We start from the raw sequence: 19,702 nt of genomic DNA, 5'->3' as shown, positions 1-19,702 counted from the left end.
TGCCAGTTGTGTAATCCATTGTTTGCTTGCTGTAAATGTTTATTTCGTTTTTTCATTTTGGTTCACCAATCAAGTGAACGTATACGTCGAGTAAGTATATATAAATTATGAATAAGTGATTTAATTTTCAGTGCATATTGTCATGATGTAGCACATCCAGCAGTGTTGGATTTAGCTGGTCTTCTACTTTCTGCCTCTTGAGGTCACTGTAGATTCCATCTTTTACTCTCTAATTCCCTTCCTGCCTCCCTCCCTCCCTCTCTCTCTCTCTCTCTCTCTCTCTTTCTCTCTGACCTTGTCTCTCTCTCTGATGGCATGCACTGATACAGTTTGTATTTCTTATTTACAAAACATGGACAGAATGTAGTTGAAAAAAATTCTACAAACTGTTTCCTTCTCATAATGGCAATGGATGAAGATAGATGGACTACAGTATATATAAACAGTTTTATTTGGCAATTTCATGATTTACAGCTCTAACTATGCTGCTTGCCTTGGTAAAAAATAGTTTGCTTGCCATCAAACTGTCCATTCATTGTATTTATTGTGTGTATTTTACCAAAAAGAGGGTATGACACGAATTCCGTTTAACTATTTATATCAGTCCTTTATTTTCCTTCTGTGTGGGCAAAGAAAAAATATGTTATTAATTGGTGGAAGGAAGGAGTCGGAGAAATCTCTGGCCATCCATGAGATATTAAACTGTATGCTTCACAAGCTCTACCTTTTTTATTTGCCAGCATAAATTATAATTTGCCTGTCAAAGATATTTATCTTCAAAGGTATTTGAAGCAGACAGCTGTTAAAAAGCAACACTTCAACACAACCTCTGAAAGGGTATTCAGATGATGTTCCTTATTTTTCTATTGTGAAATGCAGTAGAAGTTACAAGTAAAATGCTACATGTAGGATTTCCACACTGAAAATACCACATTAAATTATATTTTTAGTAGCAAAAACACACAAATGTCACTATTACAAACAGTCTTGATGCTTGATGCCAAGCTATGTCCTCATTTGGTCCCAAAAAGACTCTTTATACCTTTCCTCCTCAGCTCTTTCTTTACCTTGTACTTGTACTGTCACAGCGCTGTGACTCTAACCTTTGTACTTCTTCTGCCACACTCATTATAAGTCGCTCTGTCTTTGACATCCTTTGTGGTATATTGGTTAGTCGGGCATCAAAACAGCAGGAGGGCAAAATAATGAAATATCTCCATAGAAATCAACTCACAGACGCAATAGAGAATGCAGCATCAATGATCATTATCACAGTTCATTTAACAATTAGATTTCTTGGGCAAATTCTACATTGGTTGCCTTTAACTGATTTTGGTACAGAACATAAAGTATATTGTACTACCAGTGGATAACTATTGACACAAGATTATGAAATGACAACAAGAAAACCCTATAATCCTTTACTAAGACTTACAGTATTAGACTTTTTTTTGACGCGGGACCCTGTTTGGGGCTTGCCAAGTCACCAGTGCCTTCCTCTCCACTTCTAGCACCCTTGTGGTTTGTGGTACACTGAAAACACTCAGAATACATCCTGCCCATCCATCCATCCATCCATCCATGAGCCTTCCAAGCCTGAGCTAAGCAATCCTCCATAGCTGCGTATCCCATGGCTTCCCTCATCATGCCCCTAATGGAGGCATGCAAGAGGGGAGAGTCTCTGGGAGACGCTGGCTGGCTGGCTGACTGAGGAAGGGGAAGGGAAGGGGGGGCAGACAGATGTTTGATTTTCTGCCCTGGGGGCGATGAGATTAAACCATCCTCCAAGGCAGAGAGAGAGAGAGAGGGAGAGAGAGAGCGAGAGAGAGAGAGAGGGAGAAGCAGTGTCTAGTCACAAAATTGGCTCTCCTCTCTCCTCTCTCTCCACCCCAGACATCCCTCTCTTTTCTTCTTGCCGAGGTGAGCAGCATATCCAAGCCCATTATAGATCCAAACATCCTAAATACCTCAGGACCAAGCTGTCACTGTAGGATTTCTAGAAATGAAGCAGAGGGACAGAAAGAGGGAGAGAGAGAGAGAGAGAGAGTGTCTCTATCGGCTTACAGAGGAGACACAGTGTTAGTTACAGTCAAAATAACAATACCCACAATGCACCTCTAGACATATGGGCACATGTGTCCTCTCATAGAAACCAAATCAAGATTCTCCCACACAAAATTCATCTCCATGTTCCGTCTCACCATGAGAAATGTCTTGATCAAGGTCTTGTACCGAAACGTCGACAAGAAATAAAAGACACAGCAGAGGGGAATTTTGTGTACAGGAATCTTAATTTGTTTTCTATGGGGATCTGGATTTTTTTCCCAGAAGTGCCAGTGGTGTGCATGTTTCATATTTATCGTTACACATCTGTCTCCTCAATGAGAACATAGCTCCAAAAAGCATGAATCTATAGAATGTATTCCACAGCATGTGTGCATGAACAGTGTGAAGATCATGAGATCGTGATGAGACATGGCAGCAAACATGACATCTAGGCCTGAATTCACAAAGCGTCTGGGAAGTAGTAGAAGTCCTGATCACTTTGCTTTCATTATGAGACTCTTTTTAAAAATTACTTATGTCAAGATTTATAGTGTAACATTTTTCAAATAAAAATTCTTGAGATGAAAGTGGAACTGGAAAACGTTCTCTGCAACGTTTTTCCAGGAGACATTTAAAGAGAGGAAAATGTTGGATAAAATATTACAGTATATATATACACTACCGTTCAAAAGTTTGGGGTCACCCAAACAATTTTGTGTTTTCCATGAAAAGTCACACTTATTCACCACCATACGTTGTGAAATGAATAGAAAATAGAGTCAAGACATTGACAAGGTTAGAAATAATGATTTGTATTTGAAATAAGATTTTTTTTACATCAAACTTTGCTTTCGTCAAAGAATCCTCCATTTGCAGCAATTACAGCATTGCAGACCTTTGGCATTCTAGCTGTTAATTTGTTGAGGTAATCTGGAGAAATTGCACCCCACGCTTCTAGAAGCAGCTCCCACAAGTTGGATTGGTTGGATGGGCACTTCTTGCGTACCATACGGTCAAGCTGCTCCCACAACAGCTCAATGGGGTTCAGATCTGGTGACTGCGCTGGCCACTCCATTACCGATAGAATACCAGCTGCCTGCTTCTGCTCTAAATAGTTCTTGCACAATTTGGAGGTGTGTTTAGGGTCATTGTCCTGTTGTAGGATGAAATTGGCTCCAATCAAGCGCTGTCCACTGGGTATGGCATGGCGTTGCAAAATGGAGTGATAGCCTTCCTTATTCAGAATCCCTTTTACCCTGTACAAATCTCCCACCTTACCAGCACCAAAGCAACCCCAGACCATCACATTACCTCCACCATGCTTAACAGATGGCGTCAGGCTTTCTTCCAGCATCTTTTCATTTGTTCTGCGTCTCACAAACGTTCTTCTTTGTGATCCAAACACCTCAAACTTGGATTCATCCGTCCACAACACTTTTTTCCAGTCTTCCTCTGTCCAATGTCTGTGTTCTTTTGCCCATCTTAATCTTTTTCTTTTATTGGCCAGTCTCAGATATGGCTTTTTCTTTGCCACTCTGCCCTGAAGCCCAGAATCCCGCAGCCGCCTCTTCACTGTAGATGTTGACACTGGTGTTTTGCGGGTACTATTTAATGAAGATGCCAGTTGGGGACCTGTGAGGCGTCTGTTTCTCAAACTAGAGACTCTAATGTACTTATCTTCTTGCTCAGTTGTGCAACGCGGCCTCCCACTTCTTTTTCTACTCTGGTTAGAGCCTGTTTGTGCTGTCCTCTGAAGGGAGTAGTACACACCGTTGTAGGAAATCTTCAATTTCTTAGCAATTTCTCGCATGGAATAGCCTTCATTTCTAAGAACAAGAATAGACTGTCGAGTTTCAGATGAAAGTTCTCTTTTTCTGGCCATTTTGAGCGTTTAATTGACCCCACAAATGTGATGCTCCAGAAACTCAATCTGCTCAAAGGAAGGTCAGTTTTGTAGCCTCTGTATCGAGCTAAACTGTTTTCAGATGTGTGAACATGATTGCACAAGGGTTTTCTAATCATCAATTAGCCTTCTGAGCCAATGAGCAAACACATTGTACCATTAGAACACTGGAGTGATAGTTGCTGGAAATGGGCCTCTATACACCTATGTAGATATTGCACCAAAAACCAGACATTTGCAGCTAGAATAGTCATTTACCACATTAGCAATGTATAGAGTGTATTTCTTTAAAGTTAAGACTAGTTTAAAGTTATCTTCATTGAAAAGTACAGTGCTTTTCCTTCAAAAATAAGGACATTTCAATGTGACCCCAAACTTTTGAACGGTAGTGTATATATATATATACTGTTTATTACTATACACTACACTAAAATTTTGTAGAAACCCAACTCAGATCCCCTATATCTATTACTTCCTCGGTGCTCAAGCCCTTTGGCCTTATTCTCATTTTATCTGCCTTGTCTGGTTTTATTTTCTTCTGTAAAGCACTTTGTAACATTGTTAAGAAAAGTGCTTTATAAATAAAGTTTATTATTATTATTATTACATCTAATAAGCTACTCCTACCAAGTAAAAATAAAACCAACACCAACTTTCTGTGCCACTTTGTGAGTACAAACCCAGCTCTCTGTCAGAACCTCCAAGAAATATGCAAGCAACGTGTTTTTTTGTTTTTGTTTTTTTTATCAGACTGTGGGAGGAAGTCCGTCCATATAGTTTAATGATCTGATAATCTGGCCCAGTGTGGCTGCTGTTGTAGGCGGTCTGGAATGCAGCCATTTTGACTGAGTGTAAAATATTCATGAACTATCAATGGTAGCCCATCTGATTGGCTGGGGAACAGCTGTTGGGTCTCTGTGCCTCTAGAGGTGCAGCATCTGTCCATTTGGGGAAAGCGTGTGTGTGGTTGTGTGAGTGCATGCTTGAGTTTACGTGTGTGCATGTGCGCATGTGTGTATTCATCCACGTGATTGTATGCATGTGTGTTTGCCTGTGTGTTTCTGTGTTTGTGTGTGTGTGTGTGTCTCAGGGGGACGAGACATCAGGAGAAACAACTGTGTATTTAACTTGCTTATCTCCAGATGGTGGAGGATCATCTCAGAAATGATCAAAAAGCAAGTCTGGGTTTTATCAGGATCTGTGCTTGTCAATCAAATATCTCCCTCTCACAGCACAAGCAGCACCATAGTCGGCTTTGTGATGTGTGTGGTGTGTTAGAGTGAATGTGTCTTTTGTACAGCAGGAGATGGCTCTACCATAAATGTATATGTTTGTGTCCCAGTGTGTTAGCAGTGTGTGTGTGTGTGTTTGTGTGTGTGTGGGCTGTTCGCACCCGTGCGTGTGAAACTCACAGAGAGCTGTGCAGCTTTGGCTGTGGTTGTATGATGGACATCTGGAAGCTAAATTGGTTAATGGCGCCTCCAAGCCAAGAGCCAGCCGGCCGTCCCCTGCCTGAGCTGGGAGGAGGAGGAGGAGGAGGAGGAGGAGGGGTGGGGGCTTTGGAGGGGCTGACTCTACATCTGGCTAGCCCTCCTGCCTCTGACAAACACCCCTGCTGGACATATATAGTCTCTTGTCCCCCCAAATTCATTTTTAACATGATTTTTATGGCATTTCTTCCTTACAGCCATCATTGGCAATAAATAGGAGAAATTCATAGGAGACGGAGATTTACATATGACAAAGATTGTGAGGTTGTGACTCAAACTTACAAAGTAGTGAGGATAAGGTGTTCAGCCCAATATAGCAGGGAGGACCCACATCAAACCGGCATCCCATAATCATTCATTATAGCAATAAAAGCTGAAAGGGCATTTTTTACTATGACTATGGGTATGACGGTGCAAAGTACCCATAATCACTAAAGATTATGGCATTTATATAACAGTTACGCATGTGTATTTTATGAAAAGTCTTTTGTCAAACTGGTAAACACACATCAGAATAAAAAACAGAACACTAGCTCCTCGGATACCACAAGAGCTTCCATAGCAACCAATAAAGCATGGCTATCTGTGCTTTATGGGAATTATCAGTACAGCTGAAAAGCATCTTTGGCCAATCAGATGCTTGGCTGAAGCTACCTGCTGTATAACTTTCTACACAACCCATGCATACTTGGGGTTCATTGATAATTAGTAAGACAAGCTGCTGCTGTTGTGTGAAAATGTATCACCAAAAAAGCAGCTGTTTCTTGTAAGTTTTTACAATTGACGTGTATTTTTGAAAACACAGAACATGTTTTCACAGGAGGTCACGACACACACATTTTCAAAACCACAAACAGTAATTGTTGTTATTCACTAACAGAACAACAATTCCCCCTATTCCTCAACAATACCATATTGTTATTTCACTTTCCGTTTCAATGCCCATTAAGTGACAGGACTTGGCACACAAAAATCAGATCTCCGAAACCAGATATGGAAGTGGTCAGGCTCCTTCCTGATATCGGATCAATATGCAAACAAACAATGTAAAGAGGCGGAGAAGGGGAGTGGGGAAAAGTAACACGGAACAGCCACAGAACATGTATGACAGCCATTTTCAGGTGGACACACAGCAATGACTGTGATCTCATGAAATCTATCCTTAGTGTAACTGTAGCCTCTGTTTGACTGTTTCCCTGCCTGTCTGTCTGTCTGCCTGTCTGTCTCTCCCCAGTCCAGATGTCAGAGGAACTAGCCAACAGCTGCGGCAGGAAATTAGCCCCCAGGCGGTGAAAAGGCTAATACACTTCCATACTGAGGAGAGAGACCAAAACAAAACACACACACACTCACACACACACAGGAACTCAAGAGTAAGCCAGTGGATGGTGTAAACTGAAGTTCCACTGTCACTTTCTTTTTGCTTCCTTGCAACCAAATCAGTTAATTCCTTCCTCTGATTGTGACTGTGTGTGTGTGTGTGTGTGTGTGTGTTTGTTTGCATGTGAACATATCGGACTCTGTGCGTCTGTGTATGTGTATGTGCATGTTGCGTACGTGGGTGCACTTACTATAAACAGGCCCATGCAAATGCCGCCTGTCTGTGTATGTGCTCACGTACGTCTGTGACAGTATTTGTGTCTTTTTTTAAAAAAATTTTCTGGATCTGTCCATTTTGTGCAAAGTGTCTGCGCGCACATCAGTGTGTGTACGGGCGACAGAGTGCCAGACTGCCAGCCTGCCTGCCATAGCGCCAGCCCCCGAGCCAGCGGGAACATTTGCCTTGTGGCTCCAATTCCCAGGAATGCCTAACCTGCGCCAGCTGTTGAGAACATGTTACCTGTGCCAACAGTGCGCCAGCTCTGCCCACCACATCAGCTGCCGCTCTGTCTCCATCTGGGTGCGTGAGTGGATGTGTGTGTGTGTGCGTTTGTGTGTGTCTGTGAGCTTATCTTTACCTCTTTACACATCTGTATTTGTGTTTGCATCTGTGTGCATGTGTGTACACTGTCTCTCTATGGTGCCAATGAGTATATGAACATTTCTGATATTGTATGTATGTCCATGTGTGTGTATATGCGTGTATGCCAGCTCTTGTGTGTATGTGTGTGTGTATTTGTGTCTCCATCTGTGTGTGCTGGGCCTCCCTTGCCTGCATCTGGAGCGGCGATGGAGAGGCTCTCCAACAAGGCCAATGGCGGCCAGGCTGCCAAACAGCCCAGATGTTAGTGCTGTAAGCCTCGGGCTAAATGGAGGGAGCCACACTCATTATTCAGAACTGGTAAATTGCAAGTGCCCTGCTTTTTTTTTTTTGGAAGTGAGAGAGAGAGAGAGACAGCATGAGAGAATCAAAGAGGAAGAGGAAGAGAGAGAGAGGGAGAGAGAGAGAGAGAGAGAGCGATAGAGAGAGAAAGAGAAAGAGAGAGATGGCCGGATGTCATTTTAAGTGAGAGTTGCTGTAAGCTTCTTCAAACAGTATGTGTAAGAAAGAGAGAGAGAGAGAGAGAGAGAGAGAGAGAGAGAGAGAGAGAGAGAGAGAGAGAGAGAGAGAGAGAGAGAGAGAGAGAGAGAGAGAGAGAGAGAGAGAGAGAGAGAAGCCTTTCATGGATGCTAGCTATATGACAATTTATGTGCTTTACTCTTCTTTGGTTTGGACCACTCTACAAGGACACACACACACACACACTATCAGACAACAAAGTCATCTGCAACTAACACTGAAGAAAGTATATGGAATTCTGAAAGCTTAATGTGCGTCCTGGCCGTGAAGACAGCCTACTGCACCAAAAAGTAGCATGTTAACCAGCGCAAAACAAGACAGACATAAAAAATTAAAGACAATCGCAGCACAAAATGCATAAAATTCTCCTAATGACCAATGATTAGGTCACTGTGACGTCATCCTCTGTCCTATCTTTCACCTCTGACTGCAGCCTTTCACAAATAAAAAGACAGCTGAATGCCAACATCCTTCCAAAAACATCATTTTGGTAAACAGGAGAGCGATTTCGGAGATAAAAACACAACATGTTCATTCTCCATCAAACAGTAGGACACAATTAGCTTGATCATCTGGGCGGATGTAGCTCGGATGTCGGGGCAGATTTGCCTGTGTGTGTGTGTGTGTGTGTGTGTGTTTGTTTGTACTATGGTAACCACAGAGGTGGCATCTGCCAGGATTTTTAGCTGTGTTTGTGAGCTCCATGTGTGTGGACCTCCACAGGGCTTAGTGAGCGTCCGTTCCCCCCCAGATGGTGAGCCGTCTCTGGGATGACACAGAGCAGCCCTCCCCTGTCCCAGACCTCCAGCCAGCCTCCATACTGACCAGTTTCAAGTAAACAACAACTGGACATGAGGTGATGTTGTATTTGTTGGGATATTTTTATCCCCCAAAACTGAACCACTGATGGCAGATCACAGATGACTTCATTATAATCTATTTCTCACGTGAATTATGGAGGTCATATGTCAGTATTTATGCTTCAGTGATATCCCAAAATCTGTTTATCTGCTTGACTTTTAGGAAAACAATTTTGGTCAACAGACTCCATTCTCCCAAGCCCTATCAAAACAGATTTGGACACTAAATCATTTTGCAGGGGTTAAATACTGATGACCGATATGCATCAGATGTTATTGATACGATTAAGTTGGATTAAAATGGCATAGCAGGGATATGGATATTAGATTATTTTATCTAATCAACTTATTTATTAGAACAGAATAGAATAGAATAAATAGAATAGAAATGGGTAGTCTAAATAAGTAACTGAATGATGAAAAGTGTTTGCTTCTATAGTCTACACCAACAACTTCTTTCCATCAAATATGGCATACGATAGGTTCAAGTGTTACGACTGACATCTCATCCCATGATAGGTAGACATCTTTTCACATCTCGCTCTATCTTTCCACAGACAGATGTTAGACAGCAGTTTGTTCTGAGAAGGAGAAGAAGATTCCTTCTGTGTCTCCTCAAGGAGCGAGTAGCCTGGGGGAAAACACATTATACATAAAGTGTAAGCGTGTGTGTCTGTGTGTATGTGTGTATATGTGTATGAAGACAAGAGAGAAATGGAGACAGAGTGGGAGAGAAAAAAAGACAACGAAAGATGGAGAGAGAGAGAGAGAGAGAGAGAGAGAGAGAGAGAGAGAGAGAGAGAGAGATGCGTCTTACAGAAGAAGTAATGGAGGCACAGAGCAGAAATACGAAGTGGCAGGATTGGAAACTGTGGGCCCTCAGGGGCCATCAGTAGTTCTGGAGGTGGGTGGATGTGGGGTGTGTGTGTGTATATGTGTGTGTGTGTGTGTGGGGGGGGGGGGGGTGCTGCTGTACCGCTGCTCTGTCCTCTGGCTGTACACAAACTGTGTGTGTTTTTGATGTTGATCTCACCCAGTTGTTGGAAAGCCAAACACAGTCTGTGTGCCCAGATGTTGACAGCTGTGTTGTCTACAATCTCCTCTAAAAATCATACATGCATGCATAGACACACACACACACACACACACACTACACACAAACACACATGCACACACACGGGCACCCATACACACACATACACCCACACACATTAATGCACTCACACACACAATGAAGAATGGCAGCCGCACACTGAATACATGCATACACATACATGAACAGAGAGATAGTCACACATATCCTTCCCACAACCCCTTGAGACAATCTTCCTGGCTCTCATTGGACATTCAACAAATTCCACACTATTCCCAAAAACCAACCACAGCCCCAGCGGTGAGCTGCTACGCTCTTAAGGGACCGCTGTCCACTGCTCTGTTCCAGATGTTCTATAAATAACAAAACACACAGAAATTACCTCACCTAGATGTGTTTACTTCAGAGACCGGAGCCACAGACGGAGAGAGACTAGAGAGACAGACAGGCAGAAACAGCTGGGGCCCTCGAGAGAACTAGAACCAATGCAGCACTCCCTAGTGGAGTGGAGTGGTTTCTGCACACATGCAGCTGTGCACAGGCGGTGTGGATTTACAGACTGATAGGGATGGTTTTGCAGGGAGGCTGTGTGGAAGGACAGGAAAGCGTCATCTGACAGGTCGATGTGGTACAGATGAATTTCAGTGTCGTAATTTGCTCATATACGCTTGTATTCGCTTATATCAAGTCGCCATTTTGGAATGGCCCTGAATGAAAACGAGGCTGCGGTGAGAGAAATCCCAGAAGTCTTATTGATGGCTCCTCCCTTCCTTCTAATATTCAGCATGCACAACTGACCAGTTATAGTTAGGTGAGCATATGCTTCCAAATAAACCAACACAATACAATGAACAGAGGCAGTACTCCATAATAGTATAAATTACATTGAAACATCTAAACACAAATCCTCTGATCCTCTTTATATTTAGTACACAATTACATTCTCAAATGCATGCCATTAGTTAATACCTACATTGCTTAATACACATTTAAAGGTCTATATAAGCTATGATGCATTGGGGGTATAATTATTTCATTTTCTCCAGGCTACTAACAGTTCTTCTGTTACCAATGCCGCAATGATGTGGAAACTCCTCAAGCAAGTTGTGTCATATCTCACCGCTCAGAGAGAACATCTTATTTCCATTCCTTTGTACACGCGTGAGTGCGTGAGTGTGAGTACGTGTGTGTGTGGCGGAGTTCAGCCATATGTCAAGGTCACACCTCAGCAATAGCAGCCCTACTCTGGAACAAACAACACATCAAACCCCCCCACTCCCTCTCTCTCTGTCACCAGTCTTCCCACTGCTTCATTGACTAGACCACTGAGCAGAATCTACACTGATGGCACCCAGAGGAACTCCAGCATGCAGCTGGAAGCAGACAGACAGTGTGTGTATGTGCGTGTGTGTGCGTGTGTGTGTGTGTGTGTGAGTGTGAGTGTGTGTGTGTGTGTGAGAGAGAGAGAGAGAGAGAGAGAGAGTGAGACAGAGAGTGGGAGAGTACGTGCATGTGCATGTGCATGTTCATGTCACGCAGTCCAGAGCCTGGAGATGTTTGTGTCACTAAAGGTAGGATGGGGGTCTGCCTGCTCCAACTGCCTCATGCAGGTAACATCTGTCTACAAACACAGGAAAAAACACACACCTACACACACACTGAAAATTTACTCAAACACTTGTAGAAGAGCCATAGATAGATAGATGAGAATAAAACATAGCAGAGAGTAACAAAATAAAACGTAGCAGAGAATAACATAACATGACATAGCATGACATGACATGACATGACATGACATAATTAACATCCATTTTCTAACAGCTTGGCATTTTCTTTGGCTGCTTGTATCCACAATCTCATTCTTACAGTCACTACCCAAAGCTTGTGACCACAGGTGAGGGTCAGACCGAACATCGACCAGTAAATCGAGAGCTTTGATTTTGTGCCTCATCTCTCCCTTTATCACCATTGTCCCAAACCGCTGCAGCTAATCGGCGGTCAATCACACAATCCCCTTTACCCTCAAACATGCATAAGACCTGGACTCCTCCACTTGGGGCAGCTGCTCCCCCCTTCACCTGAATGGGACAGGCCAACTTTTTTTGGGACAGAGCCATGGCCTCAGAGATGTGGCTCTTTTTCTTTTGGACTGATTTCGCTATTGTTTATTAGCTGCAGTTTTCATTGAGTGTCTTTATTATTATATTGGGCCAGTGTCTACATTGAGTTGCAAGTTAGCTAACTTTTGAAAGACAACTGGTGATTTTTTGGTAGTCAAATACATTTAAACTGGGAAATGTTTAACATCTAATTTGAATAACAGCAAACTCTTCTGTTTAGCTCAATTTTATAAGTTTAGTGATCGTTTGGTTAGCAGATTAAAAGTACTAAAGTAGGTCTATTGCTAATGTTACTGTCAGTAGTCACAGTCTTTTGTCAATATAACATTATTGTCAGTTGAATATTTGCTTGCGGCTATCGATTGTAAAAGATATACAGTAATAACTGTTTTATAAAACATGTTTGATTTATTTATATAGGGCAGACATTACCGTCTCTGTAGACATGGTTGCTTTTAGGCAGTGGCTGAAATTTTATTGTTCCAGTATTTGTAGTTGCTTCACTAATCTCAGTTGAACAGCCCGTGCTTGTTTGTTTTGGGGTTTGGAAGCTGCTGTCAGTCCAGTGACATCAAAATACTGGCGACACTGTTGCAAAGTGATCGCTGGAAAATACAGACCAAAACACCAAAGCAACAACAGCTTATCACCAAGAGCGTCGCCAAAATCAAGAAAAACAAGAATTCCCCTTAACTAATGAGGAGGGTATCACAGTTATTTCCCTTTCCTGTAAAGTTAATCAAAATCTACTTCTACTCCTCTGGCTCTGAGCCCTCAATTGTAGAGCAGAGCAGCTGCACACTGCAGAGCAACCTGAGAAACCAGACTGCTCCAACCTGGGGGTAGAGGCATGTGTGTGAGGGGGGTTGGGCATAGAGGACAATTTGTGTGTGTGTTCATGTGTGTGTGTGTGTGTGTGTGTGTGTGTGTGTGTAATGGAGGGCAGGGGGACAGGGTGTTTTGGGGGGGAAGTGCAACCTGTCTGCACATGGGCAGAAGGTATCCACGTACGCACAGGTGCACACACACATGCACACTGCATATGTGAATATGTGAGCATATGCATGGATACAAGCACATAAACAAGCTAGCAAACAAACACACACAGGCACGCATTCACCTACAGACACATGGACAAACACCCACACACACACCAACACACATGCTCACCCAAAATTAACCTCGTCCCTAGGCGTTTGCATGCTACATGGAGGGTGAACATATTAAGGGTGCTGAAGTGATAGACGTGATATGTGGACTTTAAATGGACTTTATTGAGTTACTTGAGGTGTGCAATAGACCCTTTTCACAAACATGGCTGACGTACTTCCGCAGAGTATAGATCGGTTGTCAGCCTAAGACTATAAAAAAGTGATTTGATCGAGGGTCACAAAATGCTAACTGGCAAACTAAGGCTAACGGTAATTTCTGCGCTGTTAGCATTTTGTGACCCTCAATGAAATCACTTTTTTATAGTCTTGCAGTCTGACAAATGAAACAGATACTGTAGATATGTCAGTGACAACAGCTGTATTGTGTTATATGCTATGTTGAAAATAAGTGATCACAGACAGAGTCGGAGACTACATACAAAGTCCGCTTTTTAACATTGCTGGCAATGGTGAGAACCAATCTATATCCTACAATGGCAAAGCCGAAGTATGTCAGCCATGTTTGTCAAAGTCAAAAGACTGTGGTTCAAATTACTGAACAAGGGATAGTCTGTATCCATATGTTTTAAACTAGGCTATCATCACATACTTCAGAGCATCTAACTTAGATGTCAGAGAAGCAGACCAACAATTAGAAGATCTAAAAGTGTTGAGTGACAAAATATGACCAACTATTTCCAAATTATCTTAGGCAAACTAACTGCCAGGAAAGTGTTATAACATAGGAGATGATGGCTGCAACCACTGAAGGGATGCCACACCATCACTGAGATGTGACATAATCTTGCTTCACCATCACGTCTGTATGTGTGTTGTGTGCAGTACTGTGACAGCAAAACACCATGTTTCTATTGTAATAATGAATCAAAGGATCAAAGATTTATTCTGTTCTCTTTACATTCTTGCTGTCTTGATAAAACCAACATGAAACACAAAACTGACATGAAATTGAGTTTATAGGTTGGAGGGCACTTTATATATATTTATATGTATTTTATCATGTCATCTGGTTCTCTGCGGACTACATTTCACACCTGAGTGCAAAATAGGTGACCCAGAACAGAGCAGAGCACAGCCATGCTGGACCATACTGGCTCCCAAGCTGTCCTGCTGTACAGCACACCTTCGACAATGTGGCTGCAGCTGCTCTGTCCTGTCTCGCGTGTGCATATGTGTGTGTGCATGTGTGTGTCTCTCTGACCGCAGCTGTCCCTACCTCTATGCGGGTCTCCGGGGCAAGGCTGACCTCTCTCTCCTGGAGCCACATCAAAGGGACCAGGGAAGGGCTGAAGGGGCATAAGGTGCCGGGCTGGCCAGCACGGCTGCTGCTTCCCTGGGCTTTGGGAGCTGGGGCTGGAGTTATGTGGCGTTAGGGTAGGGGTGGGGGAGGGGGGTGTAGGGGTGGGTGCAGGGGACAGGACGTGAAGGGGGTCGCAGGCACGGGGGTGTGGGGTGTGTGTGTGTGTGTGTGTGTGTGTGTGTGTGGCAGGAGGGCAGAGACAGGAGGCATGGGAAAGGGGGTAGGGATGTTATTATAGACAAGCTGGAAGTATAGCTCCGTGTGTGTGTGTGTGTGTGTGTGTGTGTGTGCAAGCCTGGGGATGTGTGTGTTTGCCATTCAACCTGGACAGACCTTCTGTGCTCCGGTGTTACTGCGACATGTCAGAAGTATATCTATGTGTGTGTGTGTGTATGTGTGTGTGTGTGTGTGGGGGGTTCTCTCCGCAACGCACCATCTCACCCACAGGGAGCCGGGGGTCCAGCTTGGTGAGAGCTGAGTGGCACAGCGGGCCGTGGCGTGGGAGTCCCGATGGAAAAGACAGATTATTGGCCACACACACACACATTCTCATGCACACCTTTCTCGGTCACACATATTTCTATATCTTTCTATATAGAGCTTCTCTGCCTCTCATACATGCACACACACACACACACACACACACATAAGCACAGAGGTAGACCCTACATGCCCAAAATTTCACAAACATACACCATGTGGTGCGCTTGTGTGTGAAATCACGCACTGATGAGCAGAACGCACCTAGAGGATCCCACCTTAACATGTTGTTCTGCAGCTGATCTGACTGACTGGACACACTCACTCTTCCACTGCAAAGATTGTTCATAATGATGCCTCTAGGGTGCCCAGAGAATGGACCAGTGCATGATGGGTATATAGGTACTACAGTGTCTACCCAAGTCACTTTGGAATGGAGGTCATTTGGAGAATATTAAAGCTTATACACTGAAAAGACCAAACCACATTCAAATATGAAATCTATATGAACTCACATTCTGCAGCGCTGTGTAGAAGGTCGTTTTTTGCTTTAAGTCACATGTATCATCCAGGAAACAGTTACACACAATCAGAGCAATATGTTTCCGCACTGCAGCATTTCTCATTCATTTTGCCCTTAAGGGAGACTGGACGGATTGGAAACAATAAATTTGAATTACAAGTTTCTACTGTAGCGCCATTTTGAATTTTAACCTGTTATTCCCTTTTCTTACTTTTCACTTTTTGGGAAAATAATGTTTCTACCTGAAAAATAACTTGCTAGCATTGTTAGTTTGTGAGCAATGCTAACAATGCTAACATGCCCTTTCCCAATTAATTGTTTCAATACAAACATTGGTCGTGCTTCATATGTGACACATGCCGGGTGAAGTGACCTAACAGACCTCAATCAAACATAAATACACATAAAAATCTCTTAAAAGGATGGCATTACAGTTAAGGGAGGATCTCTAGTTTGGGGCACATAATATTTCAGGTGGCAGGGAGGCCTAAGCAACCCAGGAAAACACAAGTTCAAGCCCCCTGTGTTGACAAGCATCTGCCCTGCTGAAGTCTCCTTGAGCAAGACACTGAATCCCTACTCCAGCTGTTTTGTAGCCAAATCTGTGCTCTGATCTCCATGGAGAGGGGCAATTAAGCATCACATTATTATCATCTTACTGGAGTGATTTACCAATGGTATTCAAACCTTGTCTACATGACACAGAACCAGATACCCACTAGGTGTTATATGTCCTGCTCCAGATTTGAGTACATCAGTCTAATGCTGCTTTTCTGTTAGATTTTAGGTTCAGGTATCATTTGTATGATAATTATATGGCAAGCACAAACATTTTAGAAGTAAGCTGAAGTTGGCCGCTGCTTCTAAGTTCTAACTGTGTGTGTGTGTGTGTGTAGGTGTGTGTGTGTGTGTGTGTCAGTCACAGGGGCACGTCTGGACACGGCTGCAGCAACAGAAGGGCTCAGGTCTCCCCTGTGTTGCCTTTTTCCTTTTCAAGCTGTCTCTGTTCCCCGAACCCCCCCACCCACCCACCCTCGCCCCCACCCCGCTGTCTCCCCTGCACACGCACGCACACAAACACACACAGACACACACACACACACACCTTCCCTGGCTGCAGGTTGCTGCCCATAACCCCCCCAACACACACCCAGAGCTGTGAGCAAAAGCAGCTGATGGAAATGCGTGTGTGTGTGTGTGGTAAGAGAGAGAGGCCAGAGCAGTACATACATATAGATGTAACACGCTAGGCCCACCTGTGTCTGTACTCTGTGCCCAGCCAGATCAACCATGGCTCCATACCTTTGCTACTGCTGCCCAGCTCCACGCCATCTGGGGCTGAGAGAGAGACAGAGAGAGAGAGAGAGAGAGAGAGAGAGAGAGAGAGGGGGGGGTGCAAAGGAGCGGGAGACACAGAGTATGAGAGAAGAAGGAAAGGAGGGATGGGAACAAGAGAGAGTGGGCGAGAACAGGTGAGGGGAGGGCATCATTGTGCCAGACTGTCAATGTAAATAACAATTTCTTCATTAAAGGTGCTGCGTGTAGCATCAGTTGCAATTTACACACAACAGTCTGTTGAGTCTGTAGAGTTGGTGGAGGGAGAAAGATGGACTCATGAGGTGTGATGAACTCATGACCTCGCCCACACACTCTCGTCCAGTTTACAGCAGGACTACCAAACAGCATGGGACCGGGGAAACTCCCGGAAGTCCAGATGGCCAGTTCGCCCCTGCATCAACCGAAACAACGTTAAGCTAATAGGACAGCTGACCCTGCTGGCTTGAAACGGCCCCCTCAGCAGTTCAAAAACTGCCTTGTACCAACAATCTGAGGCTTAAATGTCCACTGAACTTTTTGGCTTGGAACAGCCTGCTCAGCTGTTGAGACATTGTGACAGTACTATGCCAAACAGCTGCCTGATCCTTCTGGCTCGAAACAGCAGTTCAGAAACTGCATCGTACTAACAGGTTATAGCTGGCTTGAAACTGTCTGCTCAGCGGCTCAGAAACCACAATGTTTAAAAAAATAGACTTAACCATGTAAAAAACAACTACATAAGGAGCTGAGGGTGGTGTGCATCTACTCACTTCTGCTACCAAACTACACCATTATATGATAAATTTAAGCTCCTGTCTTAATCATAAGAATAATTTCCTTTGGGCCCAAAACGTTGTCCTTTCTTTTCAGTCAAAGCCACTGACTGCTGTTTTCACTTGCTTCATAAGCCGTGTTAATGACCTGATGATGTAAACCATGACCACAAATCCCTTCTGTAACTCGTCCTAGAGGAGACTACAAAGGCCCTCCACTATGATTCTACTGGCTTCAAATGTGCCCCTACTCTGTTGGACAGAAGAAACTCGCTGTACGCTCATTCACTTTCATCCCAATTTGTCCTCTATAATATAGGTTATTAAACCTGAGACTTTTATTAAGAGGGCTAAAGGGCTAGTCTAACAGTCTCTGCCCTTTGTGTGCTTCATCTCCCTAAAAAAACACCGGTCTTCATAGTTCCGATCCAGTACAAAGGCTTCCAGAGCAAAAAGTCAAGCTTTTCACTGTCAGTGAAACCAAAGGACTTGTAGTTGTGAACGAACATAAGGCAGATTTTTGGGTTCCATTAAGGTGCCATTATGTGCTCTTAGCCACATGGGCGGCTGGTGCATAAAGTCAATTCTTATTTTATGATGGATTAATCAATCAATCAGCCAACCGAGTTTTACAAAAGAACAACTATAGGCCCACACTGCAACAGGTCTGACAAATGAGACTATGTATTTCCATAAGAATCCACAAACCTTTATTGCATGAAGTGGGATCACAATTGGGCCATCTGAACAAGGTAATGCCAAAGCTGTAAAGTGCTGTCAACTAACGACCTCTCCTCTCCATCTGCTCTCAAAAAATAAGCCTGCACACCTGAGTCTCGCGAGGTTTGGCTTAGCCGGGAGCGAGACACGGGATGATGGAATGGGATGATGATGAGAGCGGTGTAGTGGAGGAGGAACAGACGCCTTGTTGAAAACGTAAAACCGTAAACGGGGAGGACGCGGCGAGACGGTAGGGTGAGAGAGGGAAAGGGAGAGCGAGAGAGAGAGAGAGAGAGAGGGAGGGAGAGGAAGAGGGGAAGCCGTTGCTGCGAGTGACGTCACGAGTTTTCCTGAAAGTCAAAACAACCGACCGCAGCGGCAGATTTCGTAGCTTCCGACTACAGCCTTGAACTCGGGCCGAGAGACTCGGAAAGCCGTTAGATGTAAATGATCATTTCTGCTCCCGGTCCTCCGACGTCTTAACCAAATGCTAGAAGCGACAGTTGGCCGGTGCCGGACGGTTTAGCTTGGGCTTTTGCCTGCCGTTCCCCTTAACGTTAACTGCTCACTTGGAAGCGGGGGAGAAAAAAAAACGAGCGGTTTGTAAACAGCAGGTGCACGGAAATCCCATCGCACCTACCGCGACAGGTAAACATCATGTTAGCTACACTAAACATGCCATAAACGCGCTGTAGTGTGTACTGTTTTATTGTGATAGCAAGGTGGGCGGTCCCGTGGTTGACAGCTCTCCCGGGAGTGTTGGTACGTGCTTGCTTAGAGATGCTAGCTTGTGCTTTTGGTTGAGAAGGAGCAGATCCGAAGGGCTAGCAGGTGTCTGTTTAACGTGTTATGTGTCATTATTTTGTAGTATCTCTGAATAGAAAGTAGCTCTCATGAACCGGGAATTAGTAGGGTTTTTTTTTTTTTCGTGACAAACGTCCAGCCCATGTTCTGCCCTGCTGCATGCAACATGCGTCAGTTTGACAGCTAGTGAGCACCGTGACGTAAGATGATGCAGTGCTGGCAACTGTATCTCTCCAACTCAGCAACAATGTTGCAGTATGACAACCCGCATTGGGAGCTAGATGATGATAATCTCCATCCATCATATCCTAGACATCATGTTGTTATTGTATTGTTTTGGTTTTAATATCTATAGTGCAGAGAGACAGCAAAGTAGGCAAGGCATGATTTCTAACTGCAGAAGTGGACACATGTAGGCCGGTGAAAACCAAGGTATCTCACCCACATGGCAGACAATGATGTCTATGATGATGATGATATAGATGTTGACATAGTGGTCCCACTGCTGATGCTGATGCAGACTCAGCAAAGCCTGGAAACGTGTAACGCCCCAGCCATTTACAAAACTATTGTTTTTCATTGGACAAGGAGGGATGCTTTT

This window comes from Centroberyx affinis, unplaced genomic scaffold (assembly GCF_046629955.1).
Source record: "Centroberyx affinis isolate AG114_WGS23_722 - 3 ecotype Tasmania unplaced genomic scaffold, CSIRO-AGI_Caff_v1 ptg007942l_1, whole genome shotgun sequence".
NCBI lineage: Eukaryota > Metazoa > Chordata > Actinopteri > Beryciformes > Berycidae > Centroberyx > Centroberyx affinis.
Note: the sequence above shows the minus strand (reverse complement) of the source record.